Source organism: Limulus polyphemus, unplaced genomic scaffold, assembly GCF_000517525.1.
Source record: "Limulus polyphemus unplaced genomic scaffold, Limulus_polyphemus-2.1.2 Scaffold4464, whole genome shotgun sequence".
Lineage (NCBI taxonomy): Eukaryota > Metazoa > Arthropoda > Merostomata > Xiphosura > Limulidae > Limulus > Limulus polyphemus.
In genome coordinates this window covers 22,725-31,731 of record NW_013670074.1, presented here as the reverse complement: position 1 = coordinate 31,731, position 9,007 = coordinate 22,725, and the positions used below count along the sequence as shown (strand labels likewise).

Genomic DNA, 9,007 nt, shown 5'->3' with positions numbered 1-9,007 from the left:
CGTGTGTTTCGGTACGACATGAATTTCCAGTGAGCAAAGATACTCGTGTATTTCGGACGACATGAATTTCCAGTGAACAAAGATACTCGTGTGTTTCGGACGACATGAATTTCCAGTGAACAAAGATACTCGTGTGTGTGTGTTTTTAAACTTATCCGGATTATTAGAAAGTTTTCTAGTGACTTTTGAGAAGAGTTCCTAACTTATATAGATACTACTTATACTGAGAGCCAATCGAAACTTTCTAAGAATCATGTTCCTTATTACCTTACTGCCCTTGAAACTACTTCCTGCATGAATCCGATGGCCATGATTATGATTTATTCCAAAACACTGGAATTTCTATTGTAACAAGCTTCTGTGAAAGAAGGCAAAGTTAAACGTAGATCAAACAATTTGAAATAACATCCGCTGTATGAATAAGTTAGCTTCCAAGTCAACACGCACTCACATAAACTAACTTGTTGTTGTCACAGTAAACTATTCACTGTCCAATACCTCACGTGTATTCACATCAACTAACTTGTTGTTGTCACAGTAAACTATTCACTGTCCAATACGTCACGTGTATTCACATCAACTAACTTGTTGTCACAGTAAACTATTCACTGTCCAATACGTCACGTGTATTCACATCAACTAACTTGTTGTTATCACAGTAAACTATTCACTGTCCAATACCTCACGTGTATTCACATAAACTAACTTATTGTTGTCACAGTAAACTATTCACTGTCCAATACGTCACGTGTATTCACATCAACTAACTTGTTGTTGTCACAGTAAACTATTCACTGTCCAATACCTCACGTGTATTCACATCAACTAACTTGTTGTTGGCTGTATTGTTTAACCAATGTGTTGCTATAATTTCTGTTTCTTATCTAACAATAGGTAGTCTGTATATTGTTGGAATAGGAAAACAACAATATATGTTACGTGGAAGAAACTATTGAAATTAAACACTTTTTTTTTTCATGATAAATATGGTAACTGTAATTCAAAGCATTCGTAAAAAACAGAAACACGGTTCTATTTTCCGTAAGCACTCGTGTCACCTTTTCTGTTTCTAGCTTGCCTACTTTTAAAATTTTCATCACAGATCTCAAGTTTTATCGGCCGTATATATATAGGCCGGGCGTGGCCAAATTTAACATAAATCATCCATGTAACACTATTAACCATTTTCAAATAATAGCATCCAATAGATTGTTTGTTTGTAATTAAGCACAAAGCTGCACAATGGGCTATCTGTGCTCTACCCACCACGGGTATCGAAACCCGGATTCTAGCGTTGCCAGCCAATAGATAAACGTTCTTAATCCACGTCTACTCGTAGTTTTCTGATCTCAATCAACTTCTAAAACACTCAAACTTCGGTAATTTCTCTTTATAGTAGCAGTACGTGTTTACTGTTTCCAATACGTATTTTGTATATAAAACGTACGTACAACGTATTTTTCTACACAATTTCAACATCGACCAAGTTTTTTATTTTTTCCCTTTTTCGGGTTTATTCACTTATTTTTTCGTCAGAGATCTCTAATTAATTCGGATTTACGCTGCGTAGTTAATGATCTTTAGTTATCCAGGCTGGACTGTGGTTCGCGTCCCGTTACCGCCTTAAATATCGCCGTACGCACTTTGGGGGTCGTGGATGCGTTACAACAGCGACGTGCAAAATTCACTATTCAATTAGAGTAATCCACAAGTTGGCGGTGGGTGGTGTTGACTAGCTGCCTTCCTTCTAGTCCGCTCTTCACAATTAGGGACGGCTAGTGCGGACAGTCCTCGGGTAATTTTGCGCGCATTTAAATAACAAACAAAACGCTTAATTTTTTGCTCTCATCGTCCTCTAGTGTCAAGTTAGATTACCGAAAAAAAAAAAATCGTGCAACGCTTTTTGGGGGCGTGGAGGCGTTATAACAATAATAATGAAACCCCACTATTCGGTTAGAGCAACCCCAGGGGTTGTCACTGGGTGGTGTTGACTAGCTGCTTTCCCTCTAGCCTATCACTTAAAAATTAAAGACAATTAGCAATGATAGCCCTCGAGTAGCTTTACGCAAAATGATACAAAAACGCCACCCCCCCCCTCAATGGCACAGCGGCGTGTCTTCGGACTTATACGGCTAGAAACCGGGTTTCGATACCCGTGGCGGGCAGAGCACAGATAGCCCTTTGTGTAGCTTTGAGCTTAACTACAAACAACAACATCAAACAAAACCAAAACCTTCTTAACCCGTACTTAGCCTCTAATTCCAAGTTAGGGAACAAACCACTATTATCAATTAGAGCAATAAACAAATAAAAATAGAGCAGGACAAACAAACTACGAGAAACACTTATAGTGTAGACTTCAATTAACTGAAAGTGATTTTTTTTTCTAGAATGTTCAAACCAATAAATTTTCAGCTCGTAATTTTTTTTTTATATGGTTAGATGTGAAAAGTCTTGGGCTAGACGCTGGACAATGGTCTGAAATGTAGAAGTGGTCAATATTTTCGTTGAACAGCAGCAAAAGCGCATCAAAATTACTTACGACAGTGGTCGCTATAGTACGAGGGGCGATTTGTTTACCCAGACTTTATAGTCTACGAAAGTCATATAAGTAAGTTTTCTCTTCCACAACGTTGCTATTTTTGTAAATATCAACTGAATGCCGAAAGAATTTTGAAGGATAAACGAAGATAAAAATCAACGCATTTATTGAAATTTGGAATTCAATGGAATTCCCGCACAGAATCGTTATTATCGCCCCCTCACGGAATGAATAGTAACTAAGCAAGCCACCGTTAATACCCCAAATTAGGATAAACCCAATGATTCTTTGTTTGTTTGTCATTAAGCACAAGGCTACACACAACGGCCTACCTGTGCTATGGCCACCGCTGGTATCGAAACCCGGTTTCTAGCGTTGTAAATCCGCAGACATACCGCCGTGCCACTGGTGGGGGGAGGGGGCTGTCTGGTAATGTGCAACATGTTACTTCCAACAAATCAAACATTAGATTATTAAGAAGCTTTAACTTTACTTGGGCGAAATCAGCCTGTTTTGAGTGTCACTCACACGTAAATTGTTAGATAATACAAAAGAAATATAAGCTCAATAAAAATAATAATAAGAAAATTATTATGATGTCTTGATTGACAGCTGCTTTATTACTAACAACCACATTCGTGTGACGTGTAACACTGATATATACCAAATCCATTTTCTCTGTTAGCGCCTTTTTCTTGTTTGTCATATACGTGTTCACTAAGTGGGGCCAGTGACTAGCATGTCTTATGTTTACCTAACATTGATATGAAACTTTCAACAACAACACGCAAATGCTGGCTATTCTTCAGATGTAAAAAAATATTTAGTGTATGCTATTCTCACTAGAGCGCTTTAGACCACGATTTTTGAACAGTTTTTCCCCTTTAAACTTTGGTTTTTCGAGTAGTTTAATTTAATCAGACATCGATGACGTCAAAAATCACACTTGAAACGCGCTCTATCGAAGCACACTTCATTTAGGTCTAATAAAATGTACCATAAATACTCTTTTTTTTCAAACAAAAACAAGAACGAAGTATTTCACAGTTTCGGATACGATTTCATCTTATCTTACAGTTTCGGATACGGTCTCATCTTATTTTACAGTTTCGAATACGGTTTCGTCTTATTTTAAAGTTTCGGAAACGGTCTCATCTTATTTTACAGTTTCGAATACGGTATCATCTAATCTTACAGTTTCGAATACGGTTTCGTCTTATTTTACAGTTTCGGAAACGGTTTCATCTTATTTTACAGTTTCGGATACGGTCTCATCTTATTTTATAGATTCGGAAACGGTTTCATCTTATCTTACAGTTTCGGAAACGGTCTCATTTTATTTTACAGCTTCGGATACGATCTCATCTAATCTTACAGTTTCGGAAACGGTCTCATTTTATTTTACAGCTTCGGATACGATCTCATCTAATCTTACAGTTTCGGATACGGTCTCATCTAATCTTACAGTTTCGGAAACGGTTTCCTCTTATCTTACAGTTTCGGAAACGGTCTCATCTTATTTTACGATATATCATCAGAAGCCTTATCTCTGGTTCAATGGTTACTGTGAGCATTTTATAAACAACTATTGTTATTTAGAATATTCTCGCAATGCTACACAAGAACTATCTGTGGATTGCTGCCCCTAATAGTAGCGACACCCACCGTCGACTCTTCGGGTACTCTTATATGAGTAAACATAGTGGGATTTCACTGTAACTCTTATCACACCCACGGTACCAAAGTGTAGAACAACAGAACAGTCGTCCGGCCGTAATGAACAATAAATAATCAGTTTGGAAAGGATAGTTTTAACAATCACGTTTTTGTAACGAAAACTCTGAAATATATTTTGTTAATTCCAAAAAGTATACATGGTATACATTTTTAAACCATACTATTCTCATCACATCCTCCTTTAAATGTTACTAGTTGTTTTTTCAAAATGTTGTGCTGAGTGTCGCACAGCGCCTCTTGCGTCTTTATTGTGAAATAAGTTTTAAGAATACAAATACATCGTTGAAAAAAAAGGGGAAATATTCTGACCAGACGATGTTTTTAATTTTTCTGTCTCTCACTTTACGCAGGAATTAATTATTTATTAATTAAATAAATAATTTAATTATTAATTAAATTAATTATTAATTAAATATTAATTATTTAAGGCTTACAACACGGGCTAATTAGATAGGGTAAAGAGTTGTTACTCAGAATTTTCAAATTTTAAAACTCTGCAGTTCAGTTCAGTTAATAACTGTTCTCCGAATTATCTAAGCCTAATGTCGTGACAATTACTGCAATGTAGCCGAAAGCATATTAAACAAACAAAAAAAAATGCTTTAAAGTATACGATATTATGTTGGTTTTGGAATTTTCGCACAAAGCTACATAAGGAAGACAGCTAGTAAAACGTATCCACCGCCAACTCTTGAGCCACTCCAATAGAATAGTGGGATTTAACTCTCATTCTTATAACGCGTCAATGACCCCCCCCTAATTGTGTAGCCCTTTTTCAATGGAAATTATGTTGCAGTGCTATTCACAAGATGCACGGTCGTCAGATAGAGTAGGACCGAACGTGGCAATATATACTAGAACGACGTGGTTTCAAAATCATTTTCTTCTAACATTACATCTCTTTCCCTCCCCCTATCTCTCTCTCTTTGGGTATTACGTCTCTTTTCCACACACATACACACTGGATATTGCATATTTGTCTGCCTTTGAAAGCTCCCATTTAGCAGAGATAAAATATAGTGTGTCATTAGACACTGAAAAAAAGGGGGAAAAAAGAAACGCTCTTTGAAAATACTTGTAGCGTAATTATCAGTTTATAATATAAGGCTTATTTTTTTTTTAACTGCAGTTTTAGTCGTTGGTGTAATGATCCGCAATCCCAGAGGATTTTTAAGTGTCTGCGTTAAAGTAATCAGTAAAACGGGTTATCGTAGCTCGAGTTTTATAACATTTTTTACACGATCTTTCTTCGGCCATTGTTTGTTATTTATAAAAGACGACCAAGGACTTCTGGTTAACAATATGAGAGACGCAGTAACACTATAAAAGTCCCTAAAGCATAAAAAAACGATTGGCAGCCATAAAATTAATTCATGAAAAATAAATTACTTATTTATTTCCAAGTTCATATAATTCGCAAGAGAATCTGTAAATATTATAAATGACGTGCAATTTTTATTTGTACCTCATTGCGTAGCAGGATCAACAAGATACTTCCTAACGGCTCAACCGTAAGCCTGAAGGCTTATCAAGGCTAAAAATTGAGTTTCGATACTTGCGGTGGGATGAGCATAAAATCAATAAGACAGCAAACTATTATTGCTGCTGCCATCTATTGACATTTTATAAAACTACTTCATAGGTAGTCGGATGTACAACTATACGTTTTTCAGTAGCTACCATTAAATGCAATTGATTAAACAAAATCAAAAGTACCCACATCTCCCCACTCAAAGATCAAATAAAATATTCATAGTGAGTTAATATCGTCTTCTAGAACAATACTATAAATAATACATGGTGTTTTCTTGATATTATTATTGTTATGAAACAGTTAAATTTTCGAAAAAACGACATCATATTTTAAACGGCACCTTTGATCCACCATTTGGGGCCAGCCAATAGGAAAGCTGCAAAAAATTAATTCTCGTGTAAGTCTGTGGATTCAGTCCTGAGACACCCTTACCCTCCAAAAAAATCTTTGACCCCATATGGAGCTCCAATATTAAAATTTTTTGAATGGATCTAATTTTTAATCAAATCGGTTCGTTCAGAACCAAGAACTCCCAAAACTGCCTTTAGCCTCCTCTTTTTCTTTTTTTTTCTTCTTAGTTTACCTTTGTTTATATTACGTGAGAGTGAAAAGAGCTTACATGCTGGGATTGATCTTTGAATTTTAGCGTTACAAGTCCTCAAGCTTACTGCTCTTCATATCTTTCGCACTCTCAAAATCCAAAGAAAAAACATACAAAGTTATATCTAATTTTTAAAATAACTTTGTTCTAGTTTTTGGATATTATGCATAACACTTCTTATTTGTGCGAGTATATTTTCCTGCTCTTCGATATCACGAAATTATTGCTTTCAATTTTCAGATATCGTGACACGGCGGAGAATAATTGGATATACCATCTTTATATTTTAAACTACTGATCAAAACTGACCAATCACAATATAGAAATGATCCTGCTGCACGCGTTCCTATTAGAACACAGCTTTGACTTCGCATGTGTTAAAGCGTTGACAGTGTAAAGTGCATACAGAAACAAATGTGTAAAAACTGAAACACTTCAAAGCACTGAAAGGTAGTGGTACCGAAAACGAAAGACGCTGCCGATACAGTTTTCAAATAACCTTCTCAGTCCTCCTCAATCTAGCCATATGACCACTTGTCATCACGTTCTCAATCTAACCATATGGCCACGTGTCATCACGTTCTGAATCTTTCTCAATCTAACCACATGGCCATATGTAATCAGAACATCAAAAAGGGATATCAGATTTATCAGGGATACCATTTACGTCAATAAAAATACTGTTGTTATACCAGATATAACAAAGAAGAAACATTTTCCTCCCATTAGCACTATTAGATAAAAATTTCGCTAGTTATTTTGTTGTTGTTATCATGTACAAAGCTGTACAAAGAACTATATATGTGGTCTGCCCACCACGGGTATCGAAACGAGTTTCTAGCAGTATAAGTCCACAGACACACCGCTGCGCTACTGGGGATCTTAGGGTTAAATAGTAACTTCTAAATCTTCTCATCTTCCGCATGAGCCATGTTTACTCTTTGTCAAGCTTCATATGTTCATATTATACCGACCTCTAGTGGCACAGCAGTATGTCTGCGTACTTACAACCCTAAAAACCGGGTTTCGATACACGTCATTCTCTAGTGGCACAGCAGTATGTCTGCGTACTTCCAGATACACAGATGGTCCATTGTGTAGCTTGGTATTTAACTTCAACCAAACAAATATACTCTACCAATAAAAAAAAATGAAGAGAGAGAGAAAAAATATTAATTACTGACTTTGTTTTTTAATACCGTCCTCAACAAATGGGGGGAGGTCTTCCTTGTATTGTATTGACTAATTCAACCCCAGCCTCTGCTACTATACTACCTGTAAAGAACTGATCAAAACAGGAGTCATTCTTTTCATATGCAATAGTACACAGCAAACCCTCAACAAGAACTAACGGATTTAAACAGTGATATTTCTGTTCACGTTCTTATTCAAACTCGTACACCCACCCACAAGCAACTTGTGCTTAGAATTGTGTTTGTTTGTAATTAAGCACAAAGCTACACAATGGGCTATCTGTGCTCTGCCCACCACGGGTATCGAAACCCGGATTCGAGCGTTGTAAGTCCGCAGACATACCGCTGTGCCACTGGGGGGGGGGGGGCTTGTGCTTAGAAAAATGTGTTCTTAAAAGTCAACGGTATCCATTGTCCCCTCGTTGGACAGCGGTAAGCCTACTATGACTTATAACGCTAAAATCCAGGGTTCGATTCCCCGCGGTAGAGACAGAAAATAGCCCAATGTGGCTTTGCTCTAAAACGAATAAAAAAAACGTGGATTGTCCCTCGGTTGGACAGCGGTTAGTCCATGACTTACAACGCTAAAATCCAGGGTTCGTTTCTCCGCGGTGGGCACAGAAGATAGCCCAATGTGGCTCTGCTATGAAAAAAACAAAAAACAAACGCAGATGAGGCTCATCCAAACACGAGACGACAAATCACGAGAACTCATGTTTTAAATTGCTATTACTACGTGTTCTATGATTCTACGTGCGGTGAATTGGTTAATATATTAAACCTTAGTTTATAAAACTAGTTGATACGATTTTCAGTTATAAAAACAGCCACAAACAAATACAGCTACAGCGTGATAACAATAACACTGGAAACAGAAAGAAACGATTGGAAGAGCTGCCTGGGAAAATAAGCATGTGTCTAGCGTAGCCTAGTGGTTAGCGTGCCCTGGCTGTGAATCAGAAGATTCAGGATTCGCGCCCCATCAACGCAAAAATTCCTTCCGCAAAGCAATGCAAACGTCGACCAAATCTCATTATTCGGGTCACACCAGAGTAGCCCAAGGTTCAAATCTCATTATTCGGGTCACACCAAGAGTAGCTCAAGACCCAAAATCTCATTATTCGGGTCACACCAGAGTAGCCCAAGAACCAAATCTCATTATTTGGGTCACACCAGAGTAGCCCAAGAACCAAATCTCATTATTCGGATCACACCAGAGTAGCCCAAGAACCAAATCTCATTATTTGGGTCACACCAAGTAGCCCAAGAACCAAATCTCATTATTCGGGTCACACCAGAGTAGCCCAAAAACCAAATCTCATTATTCGGGTCACACCAGAGTAGCCCAAGAACCAAATCTCATTATTCGGGTCACACCAGAGTAGTCCAAAAACCAAATC

At 37.3% G+C, this 9,007-nt stretch overlaps 1 long non-coding RNA gene across 1 annotated transcript in view; it reads right to left on the bottom strand.

The window, feature by feature from the left end:
- The window catches only part of LOC111088800, a 58,860-nt gene that overhangs the window by 48,275 nt on the left and 1,578 nt on the right, over positions 1-9,007 (bottom strand). The gene's annotated exons all lie outside the window — the stretch shown is intronic.